The 15,000-nt window shown below is 44.9% G+C and overlaps 9 non-coding genes across 9 annotated transcripts; all 9 read right to left on the minus strand.

Annotated features, from left to right (window-relative positions):
• Window positions 1-5,733: 5,733 nt before the first annotated feature.
• LOC127916570 (5S ribosomal RNA) lies at window positions 5,734-5,851 on the minus strand. Its single transcript, XR_008095359.1, has one exon. It is a non-coding gene; the product is annotated as a 5S ribosomal RNA (ribosomal RNA).
• A 1,010-nt stretch (window positions 5,852-6,861) lies between these two features.
• On the minus strand, window positions 6,862-6,980 carry LOC127916562 (5S ribosomal RNA). Its single transcript, XR_008095351.1, has one exon. It is a non-coding gene; the product is annotated as a 5S ribosomal RNA (ribosomal RNA).
• Window positions 6,981-7,995: 1,015 nt separating this feature from the next.
• On the minus strand, window positions 7,996-8,114 carry LOC127916573 (5S ribosomal RNA). The gene has a single exon (XR_008095361.1). It is a non-coding gene; the product is annotated as a 5S ribosomal RNA (ribosomal RNA).
• A 996-nt stretch (window positions 8,115-9,110) lies between these two features.
• On the minus strand, window positions 9,111-9,229 carry LOC127916568 (5S ribosomal RNA). Its single transcript, XR_008095357.1, has one exon. It is a non-coding gene; the product is annotated as a 5S ribosomal RNA (ribosomal RNA).
• Window positions 9,230-10,249: 1,020 nt separating this feature from the next.
• On the minus strand, window positions 10,250-10,368 carry LOC127916571 (5S ribosomal RNA). The gene has a single exon (XR_008095360.1). It is a non-coding gene; the product is annotated as a 5S ribosomal RNA (ribosomal RNA).
• Window positions 10,369-11,394: 1,026 nt separating this feature from the next.
• Window positions 11,395-11,513, minus strand: LOC127916576 (5S ribosomal RNA). Its single transcript, XR_008095362.1, has one exon. It is a non-coding gene; the product is annotated as a 5S ribosomal RNA (ribosomal RNA).
• Window positions 11,514-12,540: 1,027 nt separating this feature from the next.
• On the minus strand, window positions 12,541-12,659 carry LOC127916577 (5S ribosomal RNA). The gene has a single exon (XR_008095363.1). It is a non-coding gene; the product is annotated as a 5S ribosomal RNA (ribosomal RNA).
• Window positions 12,660-13,693: 1,034 nt separating this feature from the next.
• LOC127916579 (5S ribosomal RNA) lies at window positions 13,694-13,812 on the minus strand. The gene has a single exon (XR_008095364.1). It is a non-coding gene; the product is annotated as a 5S ribosomal RNA (ribosomal RNA).
• Window positions 13,813-14,835: 1,023 nt separating this feature from the next.
• Window positions 14,836-14,954, minus strand: LOC127916567 (5S ribosomal RNA). The gene has a single exon (XR_008095356.1). It is a non-coding gene; the product is annotated as a 5S ribosomal RNA (ribosomal RNA).
• Window positions 14,955-15,000: the final 46 nt, after the last annotated feature.

The raw sequence follows: 15,000 nt of genomic DNA on the forward strand, positions 1-15,000 counted from the left end.
TTAATGATGGTGGTGGTAGTAGTAGTAGTATGGGTGGTAATGGTACGGATAGCAGGTTAGTGATAGTGGTGGTGGCAGTAGTGGTATGGGTGGTAATGGTAATGATAGCAGTTTAGTGATGGTGGTGGTAGTAGTGGTATAGGTGGTAATGGTACGGATAGTAGTTAGTGATGGTGGTGGTAGTAGTAGTGGTATGGGTGGTAATGGTAATGACAGCAGTTTATTGATGGTGGTGGTAGTAGTAGTGGTATGGGTGGTAATGGTAATGATAGCAGTTTAGTGATGGTGGTGGTAGTATGATGGTATGGGTGGTAATGGTAATGATAGCAGTTTAGTGATGGTGGTGGTAGTAGTAGTGGTATGGGTGGTAATGGTAATGATAGCAGTTTAGTGATGGTGGTGGTAGTAGTAGTAGTGGTATGGGTGTAATGGCTAATGATAGCAGTTTACATTTACATTTACATTTAAGTCATTTAGCAGACGCTCTTATCCAGAGCGACTTACAAATTGGTGCATACACCTTATGACAACCAGTGGAACAGCCACTTGCATCTAAATCTTGTTGGGGGAGAAGGGGGGTGAGAAGGATTACTTACCCTTACTTACCCTATCCTAGGTATTCCTTGAAGAGGTGGGGTTTCAGGTGTCTCCGGAAGGTGGTGATTGACTCCGCTGTCCTGGCGTCGTGAGGGAGTTTGTTCCACCATTGGGGGCCAGAGCAGCGAACAGTTTTGACTGGGCTGAGCGGGAACTGTACTTCCTCAGTGGTAGGGAGGCGAGCAGGCCAGAGGTGGATGAACGCAGTGCCCTTGTTTGGGTGTAGGGCCTGATCAGAGCCTGGAGGTACTGAGGTGCCGTTCCCCTCACAGCTCCGTAGGCGAGCACCATGGTCTTGTAGCGGATGCGAGCTTCAACTGGAAGCCAGTGGAGAGAGCGGAGGAGCGGGGTGACGTGAGAGAACTTGGGAAGGTTGAACACCAGACGGGCTGCGGCGTTCTGGATGAGTTGTAGGGGTTTAATGGCACAGGCAGGGAGCCCAGCCAACAGCGAGTTGCAGTAATCAAGACGGGAGATGACAAGTGCCTGGATTAGGACCTGCGCCGCTTCCTGTGTGAGGCAGGGTCGTACTCTGCGGATGTTGTAGAGCATGAACCTACAGGAACGGGACACCGCCTTGATGTTAGTTGAGAACGTCAGGGTGTTGTCCAGGATCACGCCAAGGTTCTTAGCGCTCTGGGAGGAGGACACAATGGAGTTGTCAACCGTGATGGCGAGATCATGGAACGGGCAGTCCTTCCCCGGGAGGAAGAGGAGCTCCGTCTTGCTGAGGTTCAGCTTGAGGTGGTGATCCGTCATCCACACTGATATGTCTGCCAGACATGCAGAGATGCGATTCGCCACCTGGTCATCAGAAGGGGGAAAGGAGAAGATTAATTGTGTGTCGTCTGCATAGCAATGATAGGAGAGACCATGTGAGGTTATGACAGAGCCAAGTGACTTGGTGTATAGCGAGAATAAGAGAGGGCCTAGAACAGAGCCCTGGGGGACACCAGTGGTGAGAGCGCGTGGTGAGGAGACAGATTCTCGCCACGCCACCTGGTAGGAGCGACCTGTCAGGTAGGACGCAATCCAAGCGTGGGCCGCGCCGGAGATGCCCAACTCGGAGAGGGTGGAGAGGAGGATCTGATGGTTCACAGTATCGAAGGCAGCCGATAGGTCTAGAAGGATGAGAGCAGAGGAGAGAGAGTTAGCTTTAGCAGTGCGGAGCGCCTCCGTGATACAGAGAAGAGCAGTCTCAGTTGAATGACTAGTCTTGAAACCTGACTGATTTGGATCAAGAAGGTCATTCTGAGAGAGATAGCGGTAGAGCTGGCCAAGGACGGCACGCTCAAGAGTTTTGGAGAGAAAAGAGAGAAGGGATACTGGTCTGTAGTTGTTGACATCGGAGGGATCGAGTGTAGGTTTTTTCAGAAGGGGTGCAACTCTCGCTCTCTTGAAGACGGGAGGGACGTAGCCAGCGGTCAGGGATGAGTTGATGAGCGAGGTAAGGTAAGGAAGGTCTCGGAAATGGTCTGGAGAAGAGAGGAGGGATAGGTCAGCGGGCAGGTTGTTGGGCGGCCGACGTCACAAGACGAGATTTCATCTGGAGAGAGGGGAGAAAGAGGTCAGAGCATAGGGTAGGGCAGTGTGAGCAGAACCAGCGGTGTCGTTTGACTTAGCAACGAGGATCGGATGTCATCGACCTTCTTTTCAAAATGGTTGACGAAGTCATCTGCAGAGAGGGGAGGAGGGGGAGGGGAGGATTCAGGAGGGGAGGAGAAGGTGGCAAAGAGCTTCCTAGGGTTAGAGGCAGATGCTTGGAATTTAGAATGGTAGAAAGTGGCTTTAGCAGCAGAGACAGAGGAGGAAAATGTAGAGAGGAGGGAGTGAAAGGATGCCAGGTCTGCAGGGAGGCGAGTTTTTCCTCCATTTCCGCCTCGGCTGCCCGGAACCCTGTTCTGTGAGCTCGCAATGAGTCGTCGAGCAATGGAGCGAGGGAGGGAGGACCGAGCCGGCCTGGAGAATAGGGGACATAGGGAGTCAAAGGATGCAGTAAGGGAGGAGAGGAGGGTTGAGGGAGGCAGAATCAGGAGATAGGTTGGAGAAAGTTTGAGCAGAGGAAGAGAAGATAGGATGGAAGAGGAGAGAGTAGCGGGGGAGAGAGAGCGAAGATTGGGACGCGCGATACCATCCGGTAGGGGGCAGTGTGGGAAGTGTTGGATGAGAGCGAGGGAAAAGGATACAAGGTAGTGGTCGGAGACTTGGAGGGAGTTGCAATGAGGTTAGTGGAAGAACAGCATCTAGTAAAGATGAGGTCAAGCGTATTGCCTGCCTTGTGAGTAGGGGGGAGGGTGAGAGGGTGAGGTCAAAGAGGAGAGGAGTGGAAAAGAAGGAGGCAGAGAGGAATGAGTCAAAGGTAGACGTGGGGAGGTTAAAGTCGCCCAGAACTGTGAGAGGTGAGCCGTCCTCAGGAAAGGAGATTATCAAGGCATCAAGCTCATTGATGAACTCTCCGAGGGAACCTGGAGGGCGATAAATGATAAGGATGTTAAGCTTGAAGGGCTGGTAACTGTGACAGCATGGAATTCAAGGAGGCAATAGACAGATGGGTAAGGGGAAAAGAGAGAAAGACCACTTGGGAGAGATGAGGATCCCGGTGCCACCACCCGCTGACCAGAAGCTCTCGGGGTGTGCGAGAACACGTGGGCGGACGAGGAGAGAGCAGTAGGAGTAGCAGTGTTATCTGTGGTGATCCATGTTTCCGTCAGTGCCAGAAGTCAAGGGACTGGAGGGAGGCATAGGCTGAGATGAACTCTGCCTTGTTGGCCGCAGATTGGCAGTTCCAGAGGCTACCAGAGACCTGGAACTCCACGTGGGTCGTACGCTGGGACCACCAGGTTAGGGTGGTGCGCCCACGCGGTGTGGAGCGTTTGTATGGTCTGTGCAGAGAGGAGAGAACAGGGATAGACAGACACATAGTTGACAGGCTACAGAAAAGGCTACGCTAATGCAAGGAAATTGGAATGACAAGCGGACTACACGTCTCGAATGTTCAGAAAGTTAAGCTTACGTAGCAAGAATCTTATTGACTAAAATGATTAAAATGATACAGTACTGCTAAAGTAGGCTAGCTGGCAGTAGCTGCGTTGTTGACACTACACTAATCTGGCGTTGAGTGTAATAATTCTACAGTGCTGCTATTCGGGGCTAGCTGGCTAGCTAGCAGTGTTGTTTACGTTGTTGTTAAAAGAACGACAATAGCTGGCTAGCTAACCTAGGGAATCGGTCAGACTACACAATTATCTTTGAAACAAATGTTAACTGCAAAGTAGCCTATGCCAGCCTGGCAGAATTATATCATGATTATTTGCATCAATCCAGTGGCCATTTGTTTTGCAAACTCGCAATCACATGAGCGCTACAGCAACACCGCTTAACCAAACAAAGGTCTCTTCCTGGCGCACACTTGCCTAAAAAAGTGTAACTACACCCCCCCAGAAAAGTGGTTTCCTGCTAGGGTTTTTAAATGTTCTTGCGCACACTTGCCTAAAAAAGTGTAACTACACCCCAAAATCGATATGTCTTCCATTTTCCCCAGACCTCAAAAGTGGTTTCCTGCTAGGGTTTTAAATGTTTGTCGACATAGAACATCTAATCGTGTTATATTTCTATTAAATAGGTGTACTTTTGAGAGCGAAAGCCTGCAGAAGCAGGGACAACGGTCAACGGGGAATTATTTATTTATTTATTTATTTATTTTTTTTTTTTTTTTTGGGGGATTTTACAGGGCCCTAATGGACTACAAACATCTCCAAGCCTAAAAGAAATGCTGAATGCACTGCCTAGATTTTGAGGTAAACGCATTGTCCATTATTTGATTTGATCAGGGCAGGGCATGGAAGCACTAACAAACTGCATTTAGTCCAATAAAAGACACAAACATTATTAGGGTGATAAATAAAAGGAGTTGCTCCACGCATGACACAAGAGAACCCTCTGCTGGAGCAAAAAGCTTACAGCACCTGGTATTCCCCGGTCAAGTACTCTCCCGACCCCTGCTTAGCTTCCAAGTATCTCACCATTCAGAGGCGGTCTTCAAGTACTAACCAGGCCCGACCCTGCTTAGCTTCCGAGATCGACGAGATATTCAGGCTGGTATGGCCGTAAAGCGAAGGCAATCTCTTGGTACACTATATAAAGTCAACGTGTTGCCTACTCTTGGGGGACAGAGATATGTCCACCTTGTGACACACACTGAAAAGCTCAAACCTTGCTTGCATTTCCTGACCATATATTTCACTCTTGGGGGGGGCATATCCTAGGTTCATACTTATGACAACTTCATGGACTAGGGCCCTATAAAATACAGCGCACACACGGAATCACGAAATACAGACATTAAAGAAATTCAACAATATTCAAAAATGCTTTGAACTAAGGAGGAAATCAACTCAAGGAGATTTTACAAATTTTACATGCACGTCTACACTTTGTGTAGCCGTTGGCGATGAGGCTCATGATAACCTTCTTGTGGTAGAGAAGGAAATCCACAAAAACCTTCTCAATCAAATGTTTGCAAAGTAGCCTATGCCAGCCTGGCAGAATTATATCATGATTATTTGCATCAATCCAGTGGCCATTTGTTTTGCAAACTCCGCAATCACATGAGCGCTACAGCAACACCGCTTAACCAAACAAAGGTCTCTTCCTGGCGCACACTTGCCTAAAAAAGTGTAACTACACCCCAAAATCGATATGTCTTCCATTTTTTCCCCAGACCTCAAAAGTGGTTTCCTGCTAGGGTTTTAAATGTTGTCGTGGACATAGAACATCTAATCGTGTTATATTTCTATTAAATAGGTGTACTTTTGAGAGCGAAAGCCTGCAGAAGCAGGGACAAACGGGTCAACGGGGAATTATTTATTTATTTATTTATTTATTTTTATTTATTTTTTTGGGGGTTTACAGGGCCTAATGGACTACAAACATCTCCAAGCCTAAAAAGAAATGCTGAATGCACTGCCTAGATTTTGAGGTAAACGCATTGTCCATTATTTGATTTGATCAGGGCAGGGCATGGAAGCACTAACAAACTGCATTTAGTCCAATAAAAAAGACACAACATTATTAGGGTGATAAATAAAAGGAGTTGCTCCACGCATGACACAAGAGAACCCTCTGCTGGAGCAAAAAAGCTTACAGCACCTGGTATTCCCAGGCGGTCTCCCATCCAAGTACTAACCAGGCCCGACCCTGCTTAGCTTCCGAGATCGGACGAGATCGGGCGTATTCAGGCTGGTATGGCGCAAGCGAAGGCAATCTCTTGGTACACTATATAAAGTCAACGTGTCGCCTACTCTTTGGGGGACAGAGATATGTCCACCTTGTGACACACACTGAAAAGCTCAAACCTTGCTTGCATTTCCTGACCATATATTTCACTCTTGGGGGCATATCCTAGGTTCATACTTATGACAACTTCATGGACTAGGGCCCTATAAAATACAGCGCGCACACACACGGAATCACGAAATACAGACATTAAACCGAAATTCAACAATATTCAAAAATGCTTTGAACTAAGGAGGAAATCAACTCAAGGAGATTTTACATGCACGTCTACACTTTGTGTAGTTGGCGATGAGGCTCATGATAACCTTCTTGTGGTAGAAGGAAAGGCTTCCCACAAAACCTTCTCAATCAAATGTTAACTGCAAAGTAGCCTATGCCAGCCTGGCAGAATTATATCATGATTATTTGCATCAATCCAGTGGCCATTTGTTTTGCAAACTCCGCAATCACATGAGCGCTACAGCAACACCGCTTAACCAAACAAAGGTCTCTTCCTGGCGCACACTTGCCTAAAAAGTGTAACTACACCCCAAAATCGATATGTCTTCCATTTTCCCCAGACCTCAAAAGTGGTTTCCTGCTAGGGTTTTAAATGTTGTCGTGGACATAGAACATCTAATGTGTTATATTTCTATTAAATAGGTGTACTTTTGAGAGCGAAAGCCTGCAGAAGCAGGGACAAACAGTCTTGAGAATTATTTATTTATTTATTTATTTATTTATTTATTTTTTTTTGGGGGGATTTTACAGGGCCTAATGGACTACAAACATCTCCAAGCCTAAAGAAATGCTGAATGCACTGCCTAGATTTTGAGGTAAACGCATTGTCCATTATTTGATTTGATCAGGGCAGGGCATGGAAGCACTAACAAACTGCATTTAGTCAATAAAAGACACAACATTATTAGGGTGATAAATAAAAGGGAGTTGCTCCACGCATGACACAAGAGAACCCTCTGCTGGAGCAAAAGCTTACAGCACCTGGTATTCCCAGGCGGTCTCCCATCCAAGTACTAACCAGGCCCGACCCTGCTTAGCTTCCGAGATCGGACGAGATCGGGCGTATTCAGGCTGGTATGGCCGTAAGCGAAGGCAATCTCTTGGTACACTATATAAAGTCAACGTGTCGCCTACTCTTTGGGGGACAGAGATATGTCCACCTTGTGACACACACTGAAAAGCTCAAACCTTGCTTGCATTTCCTGACCATATATTTCACTCTTGGGGGGCATATCCTAGGTTCATACTTATGACAACTTCATGGACTAGGGCCCTATAAAATACAGCGCACACACGGAATCACGAAATACAGACATTAAACCGAAATTCAACAATATTCAAAAATGCTTTGAACTAAGGAGGAAATCAACTCAAGGAGATTTTACATGCACGTCTACACTTTGTGTAGCCGTTGGCGATGAGGCTCATGATAACCTTCTTGTGGTAGAGAAGGAAAGGCTTCCACAAAAACCTTCTCAATCAAATGTTAACTGCAAAGTAGCCTATGCCAGCCTGGCAGAATTATATCATGATTATTTGCATCAATCCAGTGGCCATTTGTTTTGCAAACTCCGCAATCACATGAGCGCTACAGCAACACCGCTTAACCAAACAAAGGTCTCTTCCTGGCGCACACTTGCCTAAAAAGTGTAACTACACCCCAAAATCGATATGTCTTCCATTTTCCCCAGACCTCAAAAGTGGTTTCCTGCTAGGGTTTTAAATGTTGTCGTGGACATAGAACATCTAATCGTGTTATATTTCTATTAAATAGGTGTACTTTTGAGAGCGAAAGCCTGCAGAAGCAGGGACAAACGGTCAACGGGAATTATTTATTTATTTATTTATTTATTTATTTATTTTTTTGGGGGGATTTTACAGGGCCTAATGGACTACAAACATCTCCAAGCCTAAAAGAAATGCTGAATGCACTGCCTAGATTTTGAGGTAAACGCATTGTCCATTATTTGATTTGATCAGGGCAGGGCATGGAAGCACTAACAAACTGCATTTAGTCCAATAAAAAAGACACAACATTATTAGGGTGATAAATAAAGGGAGTTGCTCACGCATGACACAAGAGAACCCTCTGCTGGAGCAAAAAGCTTACAGCACCTGGTATTCCCAGGCGGTCTCCCATCCAAGTACTAACCAGGCCCGACCCTGCTTAGCTTCCGAGATCGGACGAGATCGGGCGTATTCAGGCTGGTATGGCCGTAAGCGAAGGGCAATCTCTTGGTACACTATATAAAGTCAACGTGTCGCCTACTCTTGTGACACACACTGAAAAGCTCAAACCTTGCTTGCATTTCCTGACCATATATTTCACTCTTGGGGGGGGCATATCCTAGGTTCATACTTATGACAACTTCATGGACTAGGGCCCTATAAAATACAGCGCGCACACACGGAATCACGAAATACAGACATTAAACCGAAATTCAACAATATTCAAAAAATGCTTTGAACTAAGGAGGAAATCAACTCAAGGAGATTTTACATGCACGTCTACACTTTGTGTAGCCGTTGCGATGAGGCTCATGATAACCTTCTTGTGGTAGAGAAGGAAAGGCTTCCCACAAAAACCTTCTCAATCAAATGTTAACTGCAAAGTAGCCTATGCCAGCCTGGCAGAATTATATCATGATTATTTGCATCAATCCAGTGGCCATTTGTTTTGCAAACTCCGCAATCACATGAGCGCTACAGCAACACCGCTTAACCAAACAAAGGTCTCTTCCTGGCGCACACTTGCCTAAAAAAGTGTAACTACACCCCAAAATCGATATGTCTTCCATTTTCCCCAGACCTCAAAAGTGGTTTCCTGCTAGGGTTTTAAATGTTGTCGTGGACATAGAACATCTAATCGTGTTATATTTCTATTAAATAGGTGTACTTTTGAGAGCGAAAGCCTGCAGAAGCAGGGACAAACGGTCAACGGGAATTATTTATTTATTTATTTATTTATTTTTTTTTTTTGGGGGATTTTACAGGGCCCTAATGGACTACAAACATCTCCAAGCCTAAAAAGAAATGCTGAATGCACTGCCTAGATTTTGAGGTAAACGCATTGTCCATTATTTGATTTGATCAGGGCAGGGCATGGAAGCACTAACAAACTGCATTTAGTCCAATAAAAAGACACAACATTATTAGGGTGATAAATAAAAGGGAGTTGCTCCACGCATGACACAAGAGAACCCTCTGCTGGAGCAAAAAGCTTACAGCACCTGGTATTCCCAGGCGGTCTCCAATCCAAGTACTAACCAGGCCCGACCCTGCTTAGCTTCCGAGATCGGACGAGATCGGGCGTATTCAGGCTGGTATGGCCGTAAGCGAAGGGCAATCTCTTGGTACACTATATAAAGTCAACGTGTCGCCTACTCTTTGGGGGACAGAGATATGTCCACCTTGTGACACACACTGAAAAGCTCAAACCTTGCTTGCATTTCCTGACCATATATTTCACTCTTGGGGGGGGCATATCCTAGGTTCATACTTATGACAACTTCATGGACTAGGGCCCTATAAAATACAGCACACACGGAATCACGAAATACAGACATTAAACCGAAATTCAACAATATTCAAAAATGCTTTGAACTAAGGAGGAAATCAACTCAAGGAGATTTTACATGCACGTCTACACTTTGTGTAGCCGTTGGCGATGAGGCTCATGATAACCTTCTTGTGGTAGAGAAGGAAAGGCTTCCCACAAAAACCTTCTCAATCAAATGTTAACTGCAAAGTAGCCTATGCCAGCCTGGCAGAATTATATCATGATTATTTGCATCAATCCAGTGGCCATTTGTTTTGCAAACTCCGCAATCACATGAGCGCTACAGCAACACCGCTTAACCAAACAAAGGTCTCTTCCTGGCGCACACTTGCCTAAAAAAGTGTAACTACACCCCAAAATCGATATGTCTTCCATTTTCCCCAGACCTCAAAAGTGGTTTCCTGCTAGGGTTTTAAATGTTGTCGTGGACATAGAACATCTAATCGTGTTATATTTCTATTAAATAGGTGTACTTTTGAGAGCGAAAGCCTGCAGAAGCAGGGACAACGGTCAACGGGATTATTTATTTATTTATTTATTTATTTATTTATTTTTTTTTTTGGGGGATTTTACAGGGCCCTAATGGACTACAAACATCTCCAAGCCTAAAAGAAATGCTGAATGCACTGCCTAGATTTTGAGGTAAACGCATTGTCCATTATTTGATTTGATCAGGGCAGGGCATGGAAGCACTAACAAACTGCATTTAGTCCAATAAAAAGACACAACATTATTAGGGTGATAAATAAAGGGAGTTGCTCCACGCATGACACAAGAGAACCCTCTGCTGGAGCAAAAAGCTTACAGCACCTGGTATTCCCAGGCGGTCTCCCATCAAGTACTAACCAGGCCCGACCCTGCTTAGCTTCCGAGATCGGACGAGATCGGGCGTACTCAGGCTGGTAATGGCCGTAAGCGAAAGGCAATCTCTTGGTACACTATATAAAGTCAACGTGTCGCCTACTCTTTGGGGGACAGAGAAATGTCCACCTTGTGACACACTGAAAAGCTCAAACCTTGCTTGCATTTCCAGACCATATATTTCACTCTTGGGGGGGGGGGGCATATCCTAGGTTCATACTTATGACAACTTCATGGACTAGGGCCCTATAAAATACAGCGCGCCCACACGGAATCACGAAATACAGACATTAAACCGAAATTCAACAATATTCAAAAATGCTTTGAACTAAGGAGGAAATCAACTCAAGGAGATTTTACATGCACGTCTACACTTTGTGTAGCCGTTGGCGATGAGGCTCATGATAACCTTCTTGTGGTAGAGAAGGAAAGGCTTCCCACAAAAACCTTCTCAATCAAATGTTAACTGCAAAGTAGCCTATGCCAGCCTGGCAGAATTATATCATGATTATTTGCATCAATCCAGTGTCCATTTGTTTTGCAAACTCCGCAATCACATGAGCGCTACAGCAACACCGCTTAACCAAACAAAGGTCTCTTCCTGGCGCACACTTGCCTAAAAAAGTGTAACTACACCCCAAAATCGATATGTCTTCCATTTTCCCCAGACCTCAAAAGTGGTTTCCTGCTAGGGTTTTAAATGTTGTCGTGGACATAGAACATCTAATCGTGTTATATTTCTATTAAATAGGTGTACTTTTGAGAGCGAAAGCCTGCAGAAGCAGGGACAAACGGTCAACGGGGAATTATTTATTTATTTATTTATTTATTTTTTTTTGGGGGGGGGGATTTTACAGGGCCCTAATGGACTACAAACATCTCCAAGCCTAAAAAGAAATGCTGAATGCACTGCCTAGATTTTGAGGTAAACGCATTGTCCATTATTTGATTTGATCAGGGCAGGGCATGGAAGCACTAACAAACTGCATTTAGTCCAATAAAAAGACACAACATTATTAGGGTGATAAATAAAAGGGAGTTGCTCCACGCATGACACAAGAGAACCCTCTGCTGGAGCAAAAAGCTTACAGCACCTGGTATTCCCAGGCGGTCTCCCATCCAAGTACTAACCAGGCCCGACCCTGCTTAGCTTCCGAGATCGGACGAGATCGGGCGTATTCAGGCTGGTATGGCCGTAAGCGAAAGGCAATCTCTTGGTACACTATATAAAGTCAACGTGTCGCCTACTCTTTGGGGGACAGAGATATGTCCACCTTGTGACACACACTGAAAAGCTCAAACCTTGCTTGCATTTCCTGACCATATATTTCACTCTTGGGGGGGGGGGCATATCCTAGGTTCATACTTATGACAACTTCATGGACTAGGGCCCTATAAAATACAGCCGCACACACGGAATCACGAAATACAGACATTAAACCGAAATTCAACAATATTCAAAAATGCTTTGAACTAAGGAGGAAATCAACTCAAGGAGATTTTACATGCACGTCTACACTTTGTGTAGCCGTTGGCGATGAGGCTCATGATAACCTTCTTGTGGTAGAGAAGGAAAGGCTTCCCACAAAAACCTTCTCAATCAAATGTTAACTGCAAAGTAGCCTATGCCAGCCTGGCAGAATTATATCATGATTATTTGCATCAATCCAGTGGCCATTTGTTTTGCAAACTCCGCAATCACATGAGCGCTACAGCAACACCGCTTAACCAAACAAAGGTCTCTTCCTGGCGCACACTTGCCTAAAAAAGTGTAACTACACCCCAAAATCGATATGTCTTCCATTTTCCCCAGACCTCAAAAGTGGTTTCCTGCTAGGGTTTTAAATGTTGTCGTGGACATAGAACATCTAATCGTGTTATATTTCTATTAAATAGGTGTACTTTTGAGAGCGAAAGCCTGCAGAAGCAGGGACAAACGGTCAACGGGGAATTATTTATTTATTTATTTATTTTTATTTTTTTTGGGGGGGGGGGATTTTACAGGGCCCTAATGGACTACAAACATCTCCAAGCCTAAAAAGAAATGCTGAATGCACTGCCTAGATTTTGAGGTAAACGCATTGTCCATTATTTGATTTGATCAGGGCAGGGCATGGAAGCACTAACAAACTGCATTTAGTCCAATAAAAAGACACAACATTATTAGGGTGATAAATAAAAGGGAGTTGCTCCACGCATGACACAAGAGAACCCTCTGCTGGAGCAAAAGCTTACAGCACCTGGTATTCCCAGGCGGTCTCCCATCCAAGTACTAACCAGGCCCGACCCTGCTTAGCTTCCGAGATCGGACGAGATCGGGCGTATTCAGGCTGGTATGGCCGTAAGCGAAAGGCAATCTCTTGGTACACTATATAAAGTCAACGTGTCGCCTACTCTTTGGGGGACAGAGATATGTCCACCTTGTGACACACACTGAAAAGCTCAAACCTTGCTTGCATTTCCTGACCATATATTTCACTCTTGGGGGGGGCATATCCTAGGTTCATACTTATGACAACTTCATGGACTAGGGCCCTATAAAATACAGCGCACACACGGAATCACGAAATACAGACATTAAACCGAAATTCAACAATATTCAAAAATGCTTTGAACTAAGGAGGAAATCAACTCAAGGAGATTTTACATGCATGCATTTACATGCACGTCTACACTTTGTGTAGCCGTTGGCGATGAGGCTCATGATAACCTTCTTGTGGTAGAGAAGGAAAGGCTTCCCACAAAAACCTTCTCAATCAAATGTTAACTGCAAAGTAGCCTATGCCAGCCTGGCAGAATTATATCATGATTATTTGCATCAATCCAGTGGCCATTTGTTTTGCAAACTCCGCAATCACATGAGCGCTACAGCAACACCGCTTAACCAAACAAAGGTCTCTTCCTGGCGCACACTTGCCTAAAAAAGTGTAACTACACCCCAAAATCGATATGTCTTCCATTTTCCCCAGACCTCAAAAGTGGTTTCCTGCTAGGGTTTTAAATGTTGTCGTGGACATAGAACATCTAATCGTGTTATATTTCTATTAAATAGGTGTACTTTTGAGAGCGAAAGCCTGCAGAAGCAGGGACAAACGGTCAACGGGGAATTATTTATTTATTTATTTATTTATTTATTTTTTTTTGGGGGGGGTTTACAGGGCCTAATGGACTACAAACATCTCCAAGCCTAAAAAGAAATGCTGAATGCACTGCCTAGATTTTGAGGTAAACGCATTGTCCATTATTTGATTTGATCAGGGCAGGGCATGGAAGCACTAACAAACTGCATTTAGTCCAATAAAAAGACACAACATTATTAGGGTGATAAATAAAAGGGAGTTGCTCCACGCATGACACAAGAGAACCCTCTGCTGGAGCAAAAGCTTACAGCACCTGGTATTCCCAGGCGGTCTCCCATCCAAGTACTAACCAGGCCCGACCCTGCTTAGCTTCCGAGATCGGACGAGATCGGGCGTATTCAGGCTGGTATGGCCGTAAGCGAAAGGCAATCTCTTGGTACACTATATAAAGTCAACGTGTCGCCTACTCTTTGGGGGACAGAGATATGTCCACCTTGTGACACACACTGAAAAGCTCAAACCTTGCTTGCATTTCCTGACCATATATTTCACTCTTGGGGGGGCATATCCTAGGTTCATACTTATGACAACTTCATGGACTAGGGCCCTATAAAATACAGCGCGCACACACGGAATCACGAAATACAGACATTAAACCGAAATTCAACAATATTCAAAAATGCTTTGAACTAAGGAGGAAATCAACTCAAGGAGATTTTACATGCACGTCTACACTTTGTGTAGCCGTTGGCGATGAGGCTCATGATAACCTTCTTGTGGTAGAGAAGGAAAGGCTTCCCACAAAAACCTTCTCAATCAAATGTTAACTGCAAAGTAGCCTATGCCAGCCTGGCAGAATTATATCATGATTATTTGCATCAATCCAGTGGCCATTTGTTTTGCAAACTCCGCAATCACATGAGCGCTACAGCAACACCGCTTAACCAAACAAAGGTCTCTTCCTGGCGCACACTTGCCTAAAAAAGTGTAACTACACCCCAAAATCGATATGTCTTCCATTTTCCCCAGACCTCAAAAGTGGTTTCCTGCTAGGGTTTTAAATGTTGTCGTGGACATAGAACATCTAATCGTGTTATATTTCTATTAAATAGGTGTACTTTTGAGAGCGAAAGCCTGCAGAAGCAGGGACAAACGGTCAACGGGGAATTATTTATTTATTTATTTATTTATTTTTATTTATTTTTTGGGGGGTTTACAGGGCCCTAATGGACTACAAACATCTCCAAGCCTAAAAGAAATGCTGAATGCACTGCCTAGATTTTGAGGTAAACGCATTGTCCATTATTTGATTTGATCAGGGCAGGGCATGGAAGCACTAACAAACTGCATTTAGTCCAATAAAAAGACACAACATTATTAGGGTGATAAATAAAAGGGAGTTGCTCCACGCATGACACAAGAGAACCCTCTGCTGGAGCAAAAAGCTTACAGCACCTGGTATTCCCAGGCGGTCTCGCATCCAAGTACTAACCAGGCCCGACCCTGCTTAGCTTCCGAGATCGGATGAGATCGGGCGTATTCAGGCTGGTATGGCCGTAAGCGAAGGGCAATCTCTTGGTACACTATATAAAGTCAACGTGTCGCCTA

The sequence above is a fragment of the Oncorhynchus keta genome, chromosome 36 (genome assembly GCF_023373465.1).
Source record: "Oncorhynchus keta strain PuntledgeMale-10-30-2019 chromosome 36, Oket_V2, whole genome shotgun sequence".
Taxonomy (NCBI): domain Eukaryota; kingdom Metazoa; phylum Chordata; class Actinopteri; order Salmoniformes; family Salmonidae; genus Oncorhynchus; species Oncorhynchus keta.